We start from the raw sequence: 19,407 nt of genomic DNA on the forward strand, positions 1-19,407 counted from the left end.
CTTACCTAACATCCACAAAGTCCCAATTAGATTCCTTGGTATCACATACATAGAAGTGGCTGAGGCTCAAGTTGTAGAACTCTAGCCTTGAGAAAGTCCAAGGACAGTGCTCAGGCCCTGAGCTCAAGCCCAGGACTGGCAAAAAAAAAAAGCCTCAAGCATCTAGCTTGATTCCTATAAGTTAAATTATTACCTACACTAACTTGAAACAGAACAATGCCACAAAGCACTTTATCACCTTAGCAAAAAGCTCAAGTCAAGAAGAAAAAGACTGGGAAATGAATACAACTTAATTTAGTAACTTACCTATCATATTGGGAATTCCCTTTGCTTTGCTTCTGTGATAAATCTTCTATTTTCTGGATCTTCTTTCTTGATTTAGCCACTCATCTTCAAAGTACATCCTCCAACATGTTTCCAAGAAAGTTGGTAAGAGATGGGAGCTTAGAGGTCTTATTATGATATGTTTGATGGATGGTTTCACTGTGTGTAGATTTCTACCCTTGAAAAAATAATATAAATTAAAATATTTTATTTCATCCTTACGTAGGCACAAATACATATTAGTGGGAAATATTTAATGTTAGGAACTGGATAACTTCTCAGCCCTTGGACTTGCAGTAGGTGCTGCCTGCCTCAGGTCCTATTCCTCATTGATTACATAGAGTACTTGCTTGTAATTGCACTAATCCTAGTGACATCATTAAAAGGAATGGAATACAATCTAATTTCAGAATTGGGATCTATTACAGTATAGTTTCTAAGAGAGGTCAATACCATAATATTTCTCTAATAAATAAAAAATTCAATGGCACCCTGTGACTTTACTACTGTAGGGTCTTACTGGGCCTCAGTGCATAGTGTGAAAGGACTAATTACTAAGAAGAAAATGAAAGTTAAATCCCCTTATTGGAATAGACATTGTTAGGATTTACATTTTGGTGTGTATTCACTTAATATACATATGTTTATGTATATGTATATAAACACATGCAAGTATGCATCATTTTCTGCGTGTATAATATATACAAACATATGTTCCTTATAAATTTAACTACTTTTTAGATATATACCAAGATGATAATTATTTCTAACTAAAAATTTTTAGTGTTGCTTACTTCTTTATGCTGCCTATCTTTTACACTACTAAGTTGTTATAACTTAACCCAGTAAAAGCAGCAAAGCTCTCTGTTGGACAAAGGAACTTGAAATTATTGGCTCAAGTTCCATAGAACTTCTTTTACTAAGGAAAGCCAGTTTAGAAATAACTCAGGAAAAGAATTGTCCTGCCAAGAAAGAACTTGCAACACTGTAAATACTCATCACAGGGATTAGCATGAAAGTAGAACTTCTCTAGAGTTCAAATAAGAGCTAAGTAGAAGAATCTCACTCAGGCACAGGTCATGAAAAAGAAACTCCTTCATATAGTCTTTGTAAGACTGACAGTTCTCCTAATAATGATAAAGCAGAAATAAAGAAAAGAAAAAGAGACATAAAACTGAATAAGATCATTCTAAGAAAGATGGCCCTTTCCAAAACCCAGAAAATACTCCTCTTACTTTGTTCCTTTTTATCTACCATTTTGCTTTCTGTGGCATTAGTTACCCATAGCCAACTATGATCTAAAAATATTTCATGGAAAACTCTAAAATTAATTAATATATAAATTTTAAATTGCACACCATCTGAGTAGTATAATAAAACCTAGTGTGGTATGTTAGTCTATACAGCCTGGCATGTAGAATATCCCTTCATCCGATCTCCCTGCATATCCTATCTGCCTTCAAGCACTTAGTATTTATCATATCAACTGTGGCAAGATCACACTTATCCTCAAGAAATGACTCTTTCACTTAGTGATGACCCAAGCACTAATTTACTGTTAATTTTATAGCAGAAAACTATTTACACTTCTTTTATTTTATTGCTATTGCTATTAATCTCTTATTATGCCTAAACTAATTAAACTTAAGCAATATGGGTATAACTCAGTAGAGCAGTTGTCTGGAGTGTGCAAGGCCCTCTGTGTGATCCTTGACACTATAAGAAAATAATTAAACTTTATCATAGGCGTGTGTGTGTGTGTGTGTGTGTGTGTGTTTGTGTGTGTGATAGGATTTAGTACTGTCTGAGGTTTCATATATCCACTGGAGGATATGAAAAATATCCAATAACCAAATAGATCAAGGGGGAGATTCCTGTGGTGTTATGAGACAAACGAATGAGAATCACTCCTTCTGTTATCATAGAACTAATGAAACAATGTCTGCCTCAAAGCTGGAGGAAATAGGAGAAAAAAGAAGTGAGAGATTTAAAAATTCACAAAAATAAAACTCACACTTAGAAGCACAAAGGAGGAACATGAAATAGAGTATGAGACCACTGAATCAAATGAAAAAAAAAAAAAGATGAGAGACCAAGATTTCTTTCTTTCTTTCTTTCTTTTTTTTTTTTTTGCCAGTCGTGAGGCTTGAGCTCAGGGTCTGAGCACAGTCCTTGGACTTTCTCAAGGCTACAGCTCTACCACTTGAGCCTCAGCACCACTCCTGGTTTTTTGCTATGTATGTGGTACCAAGGAATCAAACCCGGGTCTTCATGCATGCTAGGCAAGCACTCTACCACTAGGCCAAACTCCTGGCCCAAGACCAAGATTTCTAAAAGCAAAAGAAATTAAATTTACACTTATTTAGGGTCCCTAGAAAAGGCAATATAAGACAAGAGAAACATAATTCCCAAACTATTTTTATAAATATGTGAATCTACCAAAGTTTCAGTAAAAATGCATGCAAGAGATCAAAGGAATGAAGTAACTTTCCAGATAAAAATTAAACTTCAAAGAAAAACAAAGTAGTTGTTAATGAGGACAAAATTAGAGAAGCTTCAATTTCCTCATTGCAAAATATAATGCTGAAAAACGACAGAGAAATGTGAATCTTCCATGAAAAGATCGTGCATTCCAGAGATTTTTGTAGTAGAAGTATTTTCTAGCAAACATAGGGAATTTTAAATTGATAAATTTTAGGAACGTTAGTCTCCAGAACTGGTTTTCAAGAAGTAAACCAGACAGTCCATAAAAGGAAGGAGAAGAAACAGGCACTGCTGACAACAAACAATGTATTTGAGGGCAGAAATGAGAATGAACTCCTGTGACTATGGAAGTTACTGGTCAGGACTTTACTGCTCATGCAGAGAGAGGTTTAGGAGAATAAGACTCATTCAAGTAAGAAATTTGTTGTCAGACAGACTGAAGGTCAGGACAACTGATAAAAGTTGTTTAACACAAATAATACTCTGTATACAGTGTTCAAACATTCCCATCAGAAACCTAAGAATTCACCTTTTAGAGAAAATATAAGGAACAGTAATAAAAGAATGAGATAAAATAACATAAGAAAACACGATATGATTTATTTGCTTATTTGAATCAGGGAAGAGAAGGGGACAAACAAGATTATGAGTCACAGGACAAAGGACGAACCAGTGTAACAGCAATATTCACAAAACAGTATGTTGGAAATGAACTCTACAACTTGGGAGGGGTGTGGGGAGGGTAAGTGGGAGAAAACATAGGAAGGGGTGACAATGTTCAAGAAGTAATGTACCCACTACAGTATGAAAATAAATGTAAACCCTCTATACATCACTATCATAATCAAAAATTAATAAAAAGAAATAATGAAAAAGAAAAGAGTATATTGATAAGTGTGGTTTGAAATAAAATAGCACAGTAAAGTAACACACACACACACACACACAAAACCAAGAGCATCAACAAACATCTAACAAGCCAGGGAGCAGAGTCAGGTTAGTGTGTTTAAAGATTTCACAGCATTTCCATTGCTGTGACATGATGCCTGAGACGGATAAATTTAAAAGGGAAAAAGTTTTATTTGGCTCTTGTCTCAGACGTTTCATTCATGAGTCACTTGGAACTGCCATTTGGGGGCCTGTATGGGGCAGAACATGGTGACAAGAAAAGCACATGCAAATAAGAGCAAAGCTGCTCATTTCAGCCAGGAAACCAAGAAGAGGGGCACCAACATCCCCGTCAAGGGTATGTTCTAAGTGAACATTTGAATGCCATTTAAAATGCTCAAAAATGGGGCAGGGAAGGTGGCCGAGTGGTAGAGTGCTCACCTAGCATGCACCAAGCTCTGGGTTTGATTCCCTGGAACCACACACAGAAAAAGCCAGAAGTGGCACTGAGGCTCAAGTGGCAGAGTGTGAGCCTTGAGCAAAAAGTGTCCAAGGACAGTGCCCAGACCTTGAGTTCAAGCCCAAGGACTAGCAAAACAAACAAACAAACAAACAAAAACCAAAAAAAAAAAACCCTCAAAAATGTGATCTCTCTTAGTTTGCTAGATTAAAAAAACTCCAAGCATTTAAAAAAATTAACATTTTTCTTTTTAATTTTATCATTAGGTGAAAAGTTTCTTTCTAGGCTTTTTATATGTGAAGTCTGGATCATGGTAGAGGTACCAAAAAGATGCTGTTATTTCTAATTAGCATTCTGGAAAATAATGTGATATAAAAACAACAATGCAATATTGGTTTGTTCTCCCAGCAATGTGAAGCTCAGCCATGGAGACACAAGACTAGTGAGACTTGGAAATCCTATAGTCTGACAATCAGCTTGCTTGGCAGGATAGAGAATTGGGAAAGAAGTTTTTTTTTTTACAAAAAAAAAAGATTAGGGTTCATGTCCTAGGAGGAAAATTAGTATGCCAGGAACTCTCCATCGGGAACCAGGCAATCAAACTAAGTAACCATGGAATGTTTCTAGGTTTTGACAACACTTCATATCTAACTTTTCACACTTTCTTTTTGAGATAAAGCCATTGATGTTATATGTTTTCATATCAGATAATATGATTTTTTTTGTCTAATCAATATGCGGCACTTTCTAAACATCATTGTCTTTTGGATTTTCTTCTTTCAAGTTTTGATATCAATTCTGCATTGTTTTTATCTTAACAGAAAATCTGCTAAAACCAGCTAAAACCAGTATTTGTATCTTCTCTTAGATTTCTTGATTATGTTAACTAATAGCTAATTGTTAATCTAAGAATTTTTCTTCCCAGTACAGAGCACTTCTCTTTGTTTACTAGCCTTTGTTTTGTTTCATTATTTTAATTCTCAATTGTTTTGGTTTGCTTATCATTTTTCCAGCTTTGCAGACTTGACTATCATGTAAAATTATTTGTATTCAAGTGAAATTATTGTGCTCTTAATTATTTATACACATCAGTATTTTAAAATATAGCAATTTCTTGCCCTAGCTGCAACCTATTTTGTCTCATATATGATTTATAATATGGTATTATTGTTGATATTTGGGACATATATTTTTTGTTATGGAATGGGTCTATCTTTTACATGGTAGGATGTTTAGCACTATCTTTTCTACCGGATGGCAGAAACATATCTTCTACTTTCCTCACCTAACATATGTCCAGAAATTTCCAAAAAAAAAAAACATGGTGCAAAATAAACCCAAGTTGAAAAACATTTGCTTGTGTAGTCTCCATAGACTTCCATAAGTTATAATAGCATCAAAATCTGCCTGCTTTGCCAGTGAGAAACTTTTACCATTGTTCACCAGGTTGTTTTCTTAACTTTTGCCCCAGGTGAAAGATGGGAAAGGCAAGAAGAGAAAGTTTGAGATTCTTGAAATAGAGTAGATTATTCATATTTTTCTTTAGCCGAGGAAAAACTAACACAGTTGTTATGTTAATGCTCCCACAAAAATCTATTACATATTAAAGGAGGGAAACAATTATAAATGATAAATGTGTTTTGTTCTATTATTTCATTAGTTTTATGTTAAAGAAAATGAACTAAATATGAAATTCTCACTCAAGAGCTCTGCAAGGAAGCCCAGAATCCACTTTTTTCTCAATTAAAGAAAAATAGGCTTCATAATCAAATGAAGAAAAAGCAGCTGTTCAAAATGAACCACAGAATATACTGGTACAGTAAAATCCAGTAAGATGAAGAACAGATTACCTGATCTTTTACTTGCATGCATTTGACTGATGACTGGAGAGTAAAACCAACTTTTGATTTTCCGCAGTAATGGAAATGAACATAAGTAATGTAGAAGATTCCCAGTCTCCATCCAGAAACACAAAGGTGTGCAAAATATTTTATTTCATTTAACATAATTTCTATGTTAACCTCTGATGGAGATAGATAAAATTTAGGATTTGCTACTCATATGAATACTATCTCAGAATTCTGTCATTTTTCCAGGGTTCTTTCTGTGAAAAAGGGGCCCTCAGCATCAGTAACATGGGACAAGAGAGGGAAGAATACAAATGAAGGACTGAGTTATAATCTTTGGACCCCCCCTAGCAACACTAGTACACTAAGACCCCTTGCATTCTTCCTGGGACCCACCAAGAGCTACTCACCGAGGTACAACTACACTTATACTCAGGTGGGGTAGATTCAGGAAATCTGTCTTGCAGGAAGTCAGAGTGGGTGAATGGGCCATTTCCTAATATCCCCTGATAACAGGAACCTGGGGAAGAGGACTACAGGGACTGAGAGGTCAGAGGTGGAAATGGGTCCTGCCTGAAACCCGTTTGTACTGGCATTGCATTCTCTCTGTCCCCTTCCCCCCCCCCACACACACACAGATGGCTCTTCCTTTCCAGAAAATAAGAGCAGAAACATATTTCTCTCAAAATAATTTGTCTCTATCCAGATATTTCTTTTGTCCTATAAATGTGAGCTTTTTGACAGGACGTTCCCTGGATTTTTTTTTTTTTGCAGCCTTTTCTATTTCCTGCTTATTATCACAATCACATCCTTTCCTTGAGCTAGTTAGTAGAAAGAAATTTGGCTGCTGAGATGGCAAGGAGTGGGATAAACTAATAGGAAGGAAACCAAATTAATATTTCTTAAAATGTTGAAACCAAAATATTACATGTATTGAGCCTATTGAGGCTCATGATAATGAGCCTGTATTTGATAATGGCTGATGATCTGAAAACTCAAGTTAAACAGTGAAAAATCATTTATTACTAAATTTTTCTGTCCTTCTATCCTTCAGGAAAATTTTCATGAACTTCACTGGAATTTAAAATATGGTAATGTTATCACCTTTTACATAAAAATTTAAAGCAGTGTATATGAGATAAATCAGATATTATATGGGTAATACTACTAAGAAGATATAAGAATCTTAAGTCTTAGTTCCTCAGTATTATTTACACCTTCGGAACCATCACACTTAGGCTTGTAAAGTGGAGGTTCTGATGTTGACTGGATGCCTGTATTCTCAAGATTCTGAGCTTTACCCCAGAACAGGCCAAATTCCTACTGAGTGCTATGACTGATTTCCTGGCTTCTGTCTAATAGTTACTGCTTCCACCATAACACAATGATCCTGAAAACTGATTTTGCTCCTTCACATCTAGAGCAGGATATATCCTAAATTACTCTATCAGTTAAATTTCTTTGAAAGCAATAACTCAAAGCAATTTTTGCTAATTTAAGATTAACGAGAATATGTTAATTCTCAGAACTGAAAATTCCAAAGTTAGAATGATTTCATCTTCAGAGACTGCCTGATGGTTCCTGCCATCCTCAGGCTTTGTTCCTAAGGCAGCAGAAGAAATATATATCCTTTTCAAAGAAATGTCCTGGGTGTTGTGCCACCATGGTACAGTGAGGGTCTTTGCAAATGTAGAACCAACTAGAAATACTTTTCGCTTGGCAGGCCACATGGTCTCTCACTATTCTCAAGTCTGCCACTGTAGAACACAAGCAGCCACCACGTATAAATAAATAAGCAAATGATGTGGTTTTTTTAAGAAAAAAACTTTGGAGGTATTGGAATTTGAATTTTATGAAATAGGAGATTTAATCCCTCTGGATTTTTGGCTATCAATTAAAGACATACAAACCATTCTTGGCTCACAGACTTTATATAAATAGGCTTTCAAAAGAGTACCACTTTACTGGAACCATATAGACTGAGAATGAAGAAGTATGTTCCTCAAAGAAAAATTAAGATAGTCCTGAACAAGAAACACATAAACACTGACACACCACCATGATGTTTCATAATTTTATATCACTAGGGCTTGAGGGCATGCTATCTAGTGAACTCATTTTAAAGCAGAAGCATAACAAACAACCTACATTCAGCTTTCTAAGCCCATAACACTTACCACTGATGTGATCCAGTTAGGAAGAGCTCATGTAAATAGCCTACTTTTGTGATATCAGCAAAGCAAGATGGCTAGTTCTGCACCAGTCTGCCTATGAAAATTACCAAGCCATGTTACAAGCACAGGTGCAATAGTGCCACCTCCGGGTTAACCTGAGAAGTGCCCATCTGGATTCTGGATTGGAAACTTAAGATGTCTTTTTCATCCATAACACTCACACTGTTCCAAAAAAGAGATTTGTTATCCTAGAATCAGGGGGTTCCAAGATCACCAAAAGTTTTTGGCAAATTTTGGGGTTCACAAGATAATGGTAGAAATTCATCCCCTATTTCCCCATTATATCTACCCAAATGAATGGCTTCCCCTAAAAAGGAGATTTTGAAAGATGCTTTGCTTTTCCTGTGATGAGAAGTTCTTTGTGCTGAAATAATTTGCTACTATTTACTGCTGACCACTTTCTCTTCTGCTCTAACACTCTTATTTCTATACTTACGGTTTTAAATGAGCTGCACAATAGAATCACAAGGTGGAGATTTAAAAATACAAATTAATTCTCATGTTTCCAATCAGATACCTTGAAATTTCTGTGAGTGGGGTCCAGACATCCCCTGTAGCAATAAAATTATAAATACAGGACTGGAGACCACAATCATACAAACTAATTTTCTCATTCTTTTTTTTGCCAGTCCTGGGGCTTGAACTCAGGGGCTGAGCACTGTCCTTGGACTTTCTCAAGGCTAGAGCTCTACCACTTAAGCCACAGCACCACTTCTGGCTTTTTCAATGTATGTGGTACCGAGGAATCAAACACAGGTCTCTGCATGCTAGGCAAGCACTTTACCACTAAGCCAAACTCCCGGCCCCAGTTGTTTTTCTCATTCTTTTAGTGGGGCCAACCTCATTCAGGAAAATTGGAAATAGGAGATTTTCATATCAGTTTTCTTTGGTGTACAGAGGTACTTCTCTTTACGTTTTTTCTTCATAGCAAAAGCAAATACCACAGCTAAGGCCAACACATAACCTAGCATCCCCATCTACTCATAAGAGAAAAAAAATGCTTCAATCCCTTGGTCTGCTTCTTCACAAGCAGCTTTGCTGCCTTTATGGATGTAGTCCCTTCTCCTTAGAATACTCCCTCCTTGCATCTCATCACACACCACTTTCACCCCCATCTGCTAATAATTGCCCATGTTAACAAACCTCCCCTGATTGGGAGAAATGACCTTCTATTTGCTGTATTTGCTGTCATTGCCTCTTGCTTTTATACTGTTTAGGACACATATCATATCATATTGCTTTTCATCACATCTAAGACAGCAACAATTACAGAACATATTAGTAGTTTATGAAAACCCAATGAATAACAAAAACTGCCAATGTAAAATAACAAAAATTGCCACTTAGAATTTTTATTTTATACATATTTGAAAGAGTTTTTAGTGTAATTGTGAATATCTAAGAGCTCAGAGTTTTGGTAGCATTTTTTATTTAACCAATTGATAGTCTCAATTTTTCTTCCATCAAATTACATGTCACTAAATTAAAGCAGCCACTGTTTAAACTCAGTGGGAAGTTTCAGACAGTGAAGTTTGACATCTTAATGATAGTTCTACTTGAGAAATGAATTGGTCACATGAGCTTCCTGTTGTTTGGAAATTTCTTTCATTTCTTGAAAGGATCTGACAACTTCTCTTGCCTCTAGTTGAATTGTTTGGCATGAGATACCAATAATTCTCACATTGTTTTGTGCATATAAATCGCATATGAAGCTTATTAAAATAAAGGTTCTGATTTTGAACATGTGAAATGGATTTCTGCTAAATCTTTGGGTTATTCAGATGCCTTTGGTCCACAGGTTACCTGTGGTTCAGCCTTTCAGGTGAAAGGCGTCCCTTTGGCACACATCTCAGTTATGACAAGTTTGCACAATGGATCCAACTTACATCTAATGTTGTGGGATTTAGAAAACATTTCATTAATCTGTAAAAAAATAAAAAAAAAACAAAAAAATAAAAATAAAAAACAGAAGTCATTTTCCAATTACATATATTTATCTCATTGATATTAAGCATACAAGCATACATCCCTACTATACTTTTTTAGCTTTTCTGCATGCATGGTAACTCTTTGCTCTAGTGCTTAATTACAGTGCAATTTTAAGTGTACTTAAAATGTCAATTAACTCAGTTAACTGAACCATAACTATCCACAATGCACAAATCTCAGTAAGTGAAAGACAATATCAATAGCTATACCCACACAAGCCAAGAACCAGTAGGACTACACCAGGCATAGTGTACAAGCAATAGTATTATTATAAAATTACATAGCTATGCTCTTGCCCCCTTTTTTTCCAACTGTATGGTGAGCTACCTGAGTGCCCAAGACTAAGAAGGTCATTGTATGCATTGTATGAGATTTAAATGTAGTCTTCATACTCAATGCTTTGGCTGGGCCAGGAACAGGTGCCTTGTATTTTATTTGTACATATTTGAAATGTCCTCTAGATGTGTCTACCTCAAGTTTACTGTGATAAACTGGGAACAACAGTGTCAGCTAATCTGGCCTTGGTAGGTAGAGTAGATGCTAACAGTATTAAAACTGGTGTGAGATTCTGATAATTGTGATTTGCTTTCTTATCTCCAACTGAAGCACTTCCCACACTTGTAACTAGTCTGTTTTAGTTTTCTTCTTTATAAGAGTAGCATAAATCAATGGGAAAATCAATATTCTTGTACTGTTTATTCACTTGGGTCTTCTAGTTCATGAGCATATTGATCAAAGTATACAGCTCCCCAGCCAATTAAAAGAAGAATGATAAGAATTATATCAGCATTTTGCAAACATGCTTCTTAAAATAGTATTCATTAGCAGAGAAGTTAGATATATAAATTAGGTAATTATTGCTGAGAGAACAATGCACAATCTTGGTAATTATAGCAAAATAAACTTTAATGATCTGATTTTATCAGTGCCATAATAGGACAACTGTTCAACTAAGGAAAGTCCTCTATCTAAAGTTTTCATTGAAATGGAAATGGGATTTCTATAATCTAAATATATGAGAATTTTGAGAGGCTCATTCTATTTTAGAGTTAAAGGAATCTTAGAAATCATCATCTGAAAAAAAAGAAAAATAAATAATCATCTGAGCCCTTAGTATTCATTGGATTGGAATCTTTAGTCTTTCTATACTTATAATTCTAATAGTCTTTAAAAGTTTGGCATCACTCATTGAATATATGATGTTGCTGAAATAGTGCACTCACAATAAAGCTTTTCATTTTAGGTATGCTTAAATATAATATTTAAGTTAAATAGCTCCCAGTTAGAGAAAGGAAGGGAAAATATCAATAGTGGAGTCTCTGACTATAACTTTAGTTCCTATATAATAGAACCTGCTTAAAAATGCAACCATAAATCTTGGATAGGAAGACATACAACCAATAATTTTACTAGGTTAGGGTTCTAACCATAGCATATTTTTTATAATCTGTAACATAGTGAAATAAGAAATGCTTCCTTTTTAACTTTAGGACAATATTCTTAATACCCTTATTGATCTATAATTGATATATTATGCTATGTACCTATATACAATATTAACTAGTTTATATATTATTGTAAACTTCTAGTTTTTAACCTTAAACTATGAGACATACAAAATAAAAACCAGCCAAATATAGCCAATGTACAGGAAAACTGTAGATAAGAAAAACCATCCTTCAGAGGATACAAATACCAAATTTTCTAGAACATGATTATACATGTTTTCTTTTCTAAAAATCTTCATGTATACCATAAAGAAAGTAGAAGTAAATGATGGAAGGACTGATGTTGATTAAGAAGCACTAGATACTTTGCTGGATGATTAAACTGTAATCCTCTTGTATGACTTTTTGAAGTTCAGAAGAAATAAATAAAATAGAAAACAGAAGTAAAAAGGTAGTTCCTTGCAGATCAACTTCGTTTTGATTCAAACTTGAGTCTTGCTCCCCATCCACTTAGACTTTAGCTGGTTTTCTTACAGGGTCTGTTGTGGTTCTGGTTTGCTTGTTTGTTTGAGCACTAGCCTCAGATCATAGTCTTCCTGCTTATGCCTCCCAAATATGTAGATTATGGATGTGAGCCACCATGCCTGCACTTAATCAGATTCTTTATAATAGCATCTAACTGCTTGAGTCTAAAAGTCTTCCTGTGAAGTATAGTTAGGTGTAGCAACAATTTCACATCATTGAGAGTACTTTTAGTATTTCCTTATTCATTCATCCTTACAGAGACAGTCATACAATGGAGGCCTCTTCTATATGTCTGTTTTCTCATTTTGATGTGTGCAAGAAATTGGAATATTGATGAAAGGTCTGAAAAGTATAAAGCTTTCTTTAAAGGATCTAATTTATGTTAAAGAAATTTGATTATTAAAGTAAAAATGCCCCTTGACATTCATTTCATGTACAAATTGCAGTAAGGAATGTTCTAAAGTCCATGCAGTGGATTTGAGCACTTCCTCTAGATGGCTACCAACTTCTATAAGTTACCCCAGCCCAAACTAAACCCTAAGTTGCAGTGACTTGTCCTCATGTCTAGCTGATGAAGACTGACAGACCTGTCTATGCAGTAGGTTGAAAGTCAGAAAAAAGAAAATATAACCATAAATTGTGGTTAGGTTGTTCTTCTGAAATCTAGTCATGTGATCAGTCATCTCTGACTACATTAAGCCGAATTATGAAATTGTGAAATATGAAATTATGGTTAGGTTATGTTAGGTTGGAAGTCAGAAAAATCTCAAAAAGCAAAGAAACCAATAAACATGAAAAATCAGAACTTTGGTGACCTCTTGTGGAATAATTTATTAGCAGTTCAAAATAAAATAATTCCAGAATGGAACTAAAAGCAAATTTTTCTTAGTAACACTAAGAAAACATTAACAGGAATGCTAAGAGTCAAATAAGACTGTAAAAACTAAAAACGATTGTACAGGAGGCCAGGAGTTTGGCCTAGTGGTAAAGTGTTGGCCTTGCATGCACAAAGCCCTGGATTCTATTCCCTTGTACCTCATACACAGAAAAAGATGGAGATATGGCTGTCAAGAGAGCTCCCGTATATATGAACACACATAAGGATTATTTAAAAGAAATGTTTAAATATCTTAGAAAAATCTCCTATTCTATAGCATAACATTAATCTGCTCTGGAACACTACATTTTTAGAGTTCTGGAAAAAGAATTCTAACTCTTTCCTCTCAAGAGTTATTCCTCAATAACTAGATTTATTTGTAACTTCCTGATTAAGAGATCTAACACATGCATATGGGTCAGATCAGATAATTCATTCCTCATAGATTTTTGTCTTCCAAAATCTAGTCATGTGATCAGTCATCTCTGAATATATTAAGCTAAAATATTAAATTTGAATATTTTAGATGTTATGCTGATAGAAGTAAGGGTACTGAATACATATTGCAAATCTAAGAACCAGGTTAACCAGTATAGCCGTCCAGATCTTAACAACTTTTCCTTTGCTTATGTTTGATTCTAAATAAATTCCAATAAACTCTGATTGTTGACTTAAGGACTGTCTCTTGGTTGCAAATAATTAGAAACTATCCATAAAGAATATTTTCCATCTACTTCATTCATATTTTCTTCTAAAACTCTCTGATGACAGTCTTACTTTTACATAGTTGCAATTCTAGAATTAGAGGTCTCATAGACTGGTACATTTCCATCTCCATGTTTTTCACAAGCTTCCTAAATTTCAATGTAAAGATGAACAGTATTTTACCATATCGATGTCCCATTTTCCATTACTCATTTATTTTATGGTTACCAAAATTGTATTCATTTGCTATTGACTGTGGTGAGTATCTTCATATAAAAGCTTTAAACTAGCTTTGTTAATATTGGTAATCTATTGTACATTCTGAAATAGTTTTGGAAGTGGTAAGGTCAGAGCAAAGAAAGAGATGTCATACTCCAAAGGATTTTACTTGGAAGAATTTAATGAAAGAACTACTTATAAATGTGTGGACAGGATAGAGTAGACTAACATGGGTAGGTAAAGCACACAGAGGTTAGCACAAGTGGGATACTAATATCAATTCATTAAGACTGAAGTGCAAGGGCACAGAGGCTGCTAAGAGCTGGAACTGTAGAAAAGATAATGCCTGATGATGAGCTGTGGCTACTGAGGAATGCAGCCATGGCTGAAACTATGATGAAGCTGAGAAAGCTGGGTTAAGTACTCCTAATCTCTTCCTTCCTGCCTTTCCATCTCCTGCTATGTCCCTAAATGGCTAAACCCTGCCGGGGCCAACCGGCAGCAAACCAGGGTTCGCAGATTGGGGTTCCTGAAATAGGGGACAAGGACTAGGAAGAAAAAGAAGAGAGACAGACACACCGGGTCCGGGATGTCCGCAGTCCAGGTAAAGACTGCCGCGTTTATTTTCCACTCCCCCTTCTCCCCTCCTCCTCACCCAGGGAACCTCCAGGTGTTACATTCATATGGTAATTCTCAGGTCATTTACATAGAATAGGGCCAGAAAGCAATAAGACAATAAAGCCATCGTCTGATGCAAGTCAAGGTACAGTTTGATTCCACTCTGGCTCCCAACATGTCCCCCGTTTTTTATTTTAAAAGAAACACAAGTGCAATTTTTACTCTTTTCTATACCCCTAATTTATCCTGTCACATTTTCCAAAAATGACTTTGGTCCCTTGGTCCAACGGGGATTTGATGGGCGGAGATTCAACTTCCGTGACTTCTTCGAGCTGACTCAGGGGCGCCGTCTCTGCGCTTGACCAGGGACCTTAAGAAGCCCAGCCTGTTTTATCAAGGGGTTGCAAGGATTAGACACCAGGAACAACAATCTACTCCAAACTAGAGATCATACTTGACATTCAACAACTGCACAAACCATCCTTGGCCACAACAGCGCAGCCTACCTAGCACCCATTTGCAAAGGCTTTTTCTTGATTGTCTGGGGAACTAAATTTCTGCAACCTTAACAATTCTTCAGTTGTCAGATCTAAACAGATTAATAGAGACACAAGCCTCAGATCCACAAACTTTTCCTGAATTTGTGGAGTAAAATAAAAATTTTACTCAATTAGGACTTTAAACTACCCGCTATCACAGAAGATTGAAAGTTCCTGCCCAGTTATGAAAGGCACGGGCATTAGTAAGGCATGCATACAAACTATTCTATGACCTCCCGGTTCTGATTAATTTGATTGGCCAAGCACAAGTGACTAAGATCTGACACCATCTCTGCCATCCAAGCAGAGGCTTTCGTGTCCCAGTAGTGTCTCTCCACACAGGGATAAACATGCCATTGGCATTTCACTTTGTTGGTTGCTGTACTTGAACTCGGGGCCTGGGTACTGTCTCTCAGCTCTCCAGCTCAAGGCTAGCACCCTACCACTATGAGTCCCGAGCTTGGTGCTTGAGTGCTTCCCCCCAGCTTTTCAGCTCAGAGCTAGCACTCTGCCACTTCAAGCTCCAAAACAACTCTGTCCTAGCATCCTGCTGGCAGATTAGACACCATAGTCTCACAGGGACTTTGCTTTGCCCGGGCAGGCTCAAAGCTGTGGCTTTCAGATCAATGAGTCCTACAAAAGGCCACGTTACTCCCAATTAAAGCAACAAGGTGGTCAACACAGAAATAGTCTCTAAGCATGAGCTTACCTAGAACCTGGTAAAAGCCAAAGTTACATCTGAATAAGGATTGCTGTCCTTCTCCATGGGCTAGCTGGAAGTTGCTATAAGGTAACTTACAAGAGCAAGCTGAAATAGCAATTAAGCAATTACTTTGGTAGTCCTAATTTTCCTTTTTTCTCTTTCTTTAAACATTTAAGACAACTTCACTTTCAAATATTGTTTAGAAACCCATTTCCAATGTTCTTAATAACTTTTACTGATACTGGCTTAAACAATTAACACCTTAGCCTTTATTTGCAATTGAAAAACCTTTAAGGGCACAAAGAACTCCTTCTGCCTTCAGGCCCCCTAAGGCTCAAGGCACTCCTCTTGCCTTTTAGAAAAAAGGGCTCTTTTGCAGTTTAGATTACTGTCTAGAACTCCAACAACAGTTTAAACTCAAATAACAGTTTTTCCCTAATTCAAGAACTATAGACATCAGTGCACCAAAAGTCTAAGTCTGGACTTAGTTTCCTCTCCTTTTTTAAAATACACCCAATAGCATGGAGATAAACCTTTAAACATTCCTCTAAAATACTAATCACATTATCCACATTTTACCATCAGATTTCTAGTGTCAGTTTGCAAGAAAGGACAGGCAAAATTTCTGACGTTAATGAACAATTTTACATTTAAATCTCTAATACATGTTTCCAAACTTTAACTTAAAGTAATAAATCCCAAATTCCCTAACACCTCTGTGCTGAACAGGATACAATGTTTAGAATGTAAACAGCTGTATGTATTGCAATACCAGATTTTTTAAAATGCAGATTTCAGGATCTTTAGAAAAATACTTTTTACCAGTTTTTCTTTAAAACAATGCAATAATACTTTTAAGACATAGGAAACATTCAAGCATAATAATTTTCTTGAAGTTTAGACTTAGATTTACCCAATTGCCTTTGTTTCAAATGAGCTCAACCATTGTTTTATACAGCATGTTGACAATTTAACCTTGAACATGTTCACTCACTCATTCACACACATTCATACTCAAAGATCATAAAGCGTGCAAAATTAATATCGGCCGTTCATTTTCCGGAAGTTTGTGTCAAGAGAGTTTTGCCAATTTTACTCTTACAGGTGAGAACCAGGTTCAAAACAAAACTTTTTGCAAGGCAACTTAGCTGGAATTTATTTTTCCAGGGCTTGTCACAACTGCAGACATGGGGGAGCGGCCATGCTAGGCCCAGAAATGTTCAAATAAATAACAAGGATGTGTGCTTGAGTACGCACAGAAAAACCATAAGGATCCATACTTAGAAATGGTACCAATTTTAAAGACAAAACTGGACAAGAAAAAATATGTAACACGAACAAGACAGAGAAACGGAGACTTTTAAATAATCAGACATTGACATATAACAAGAAAATTGGACTCAATCAGATACACTTAACACAAAAAACATGAGCTCAAATGAATGTTTTCACCAAACAGTTATTTTTAGATTTAGACATGTCTTGCTGGTGGGACTCTCAGGTATGCCTTGTTATCGACAAGAAACTCAGAAGGGGAGGGGGGGTCAAGGCGTCCCTTGACCACCCAGGCCTCTGTTTTAGGCCCACAGTGCACCTTTTCAAACAAACAAACAAAAATAAAATAAAATAAAATAAAACGCAGACATACAGGGGGGTCGGCCGACTTCTACTTACCTCTGGAGGCCTTTGCTTTTCACCTGGGCATCTTTTACAAAAAAGGTTATTAAGAAGAGGGCTGGTAAAGACAAAATAATGTCACATATTAAATTGTGTAGAGTCAATAAATATGTTAAAAGGTCCCTACATAATAGTAAAAGGAGGAGAAACACAGCTCATATGAATGTGTGGAACAAGTGGATCAGTAGCAGTCCCGATTGACATGCACAAATAACTCAGGTCCTTCCCACGTCGCAGGATGCACCACTGGAGGGTTGGGGGTGTAGGCCCAGTGAGTCGCTGCTTGGATGGCCACTGTCACTCTCCACGATCCGAACGCAGCGTTCAGGCAGCCAGCGGGCGTCATTTTCTCCTTGTGAAAAAACACATACATGCACTCGACCCCAGGTTAGAACAGGATCGGGTCCATGCCAAGCACCAGTTAGGGGATCCTTCCATTTTACTAAGGCAAAAGGACGCTGCGCTCTTTTTTCCCAGAATCGCTGAGCAGCAGATAAATTATTTGAATCCAAATTCAAAAAATTTAAAACAAATAAAGCATGATTAAGTATATTCACAGGGGTAGCGGGATATGACTCTCCTTTCTGTATTTTAGCAATTTGATGTTTTAATAATCCATTAGCTCTCTCCATGATGCCTTGACCTTGAGGATTGTAAGGAATGCCTGTAATATGAGTGATATTATAGGAATGGCAGAAGGATTGAAATGCTCGGCTTGCATAGCCAGGGCCATTATCTGTTTTTATTTGCGAGGGAATCCCCATCTCAGCAAAGCATCGAATGCAGTGAGAGATACAATGTTTAGTGGCTTCCCCAGCAAGGGGGGTGGCCAAGATAAAATTAGAATAAGTATCTACAGTAACATGAACATATTTTAATCGGCCAAATGATGGAACATGTGTGACATCCATCTGCCAAATGTGATTAGAAAGCAGTCCTCGTGGATTTATGCCTAAATGGGGGGCTGGTGAAACAGGGACACAGTTGGAGCAAGTCTTAACTATTTGTCGTGCTGCTTCTCTAGATAATTTAAACTGTCGGCGCAAGGCTCGACTGTTTTGATGATGGATGGCATGTGACTGCTTAGCAAGTTCAACCTGAGTTAAGTAAACTCTGGTGGCAGAGTCAGTAACCGCATTGCCCTCACTTAAAGGGCCAGGAAGATTAGTGTGAGCTCGAACAAAACCAAAAAAACAGGGGTGGTTGCGAGAACAAAGCAAAGTTTGTACTTGGCGAAATTGGGTCTGAATATTGGAGTTAGTAGTTCCAATAAAGGGAACAGTTTCTACGACTTGAAGAGCACGAATTACATATTGACTGTCTGAGTATAAGTTAAAGGGCTCGTCTTGTAACAGGACGAGTGCTTGTAAAACAGCCTCTAATTCCACCTCTTGGGCGGAGGAAAAACCCGTAACCCAAGATTGAGTTTTCCCATTAATGGTCAAAGCAGCCGTTCCATTAGAGGATCCATCTGTAAATACCAAAGCAGCAGAAGATAAAGGCGAGGCCTGTACTATGGAAGGAAATAGAAACGAATGACACGCAGCAAATTGGAGAAGTTTGTTAGACGGGTAGTGATGCAAAATTTTCCCCGTATAATTGGCCCAAGCAATGGCCCAAGAATCGCAATGGGCGAATAGCCAATCTTGTTGTTGTAGATTATATGGGACACAGATAAAATGAGGTTCCTGACCTAAATATTTACGGGAATCCACTCGGCACATATGTATCAGATTAGCTACCAATTCGTAGTAGGGGGTCAGCACTTTGCCGGGTGTTGATGGTAGATAAAGCCATAAAAGTGGGCCATCCTGCCACAATACAGCAGTTGGGGAGTGAGAAGTAGCTAAAATGTAAACTCCCCATGGTT

The 19,407-nt window shown here is 36.7% G+C and overlaps 1 long non-coding RNA gene across 2 annotated transcripts in view; it reads right to left on the reverse strand.

Annotated features, from left to right (window-relative positions):
- Positions 1–19,407, reverse strand: part of LOC150059629 (uncharacterized) — a 169,434-nt gene that overhangs the window by 124,075 nt on the left and 25,952 nt on the right. For both annotated transcript variants that reach the window (XR_016536393.1, XR_016536394.1), the window contains exon 2: positions 307–502. This is a non-coding gene — a long non-coding RNA (uncharacterized LOC150059629). The remainder of the gene's footprint in view (positions 1–306; positions 503–19,407) is intronic.

This window comes from Megascapheus bottae, chromosome 8, assembly GCF_031878675.1.
Source record: "Megascapheus bottae isolate mThoBot1 chromosome 8, mThoBot2.hap1, whole genome shotgun sequence".
In the NCBI taxonomy this organism is placed as follows: Eukaryota; Metazoa; Chordata; class Mammalia; order Rodentia; family Geomyidae; genus Megascapheus; species Megascapheus bottae.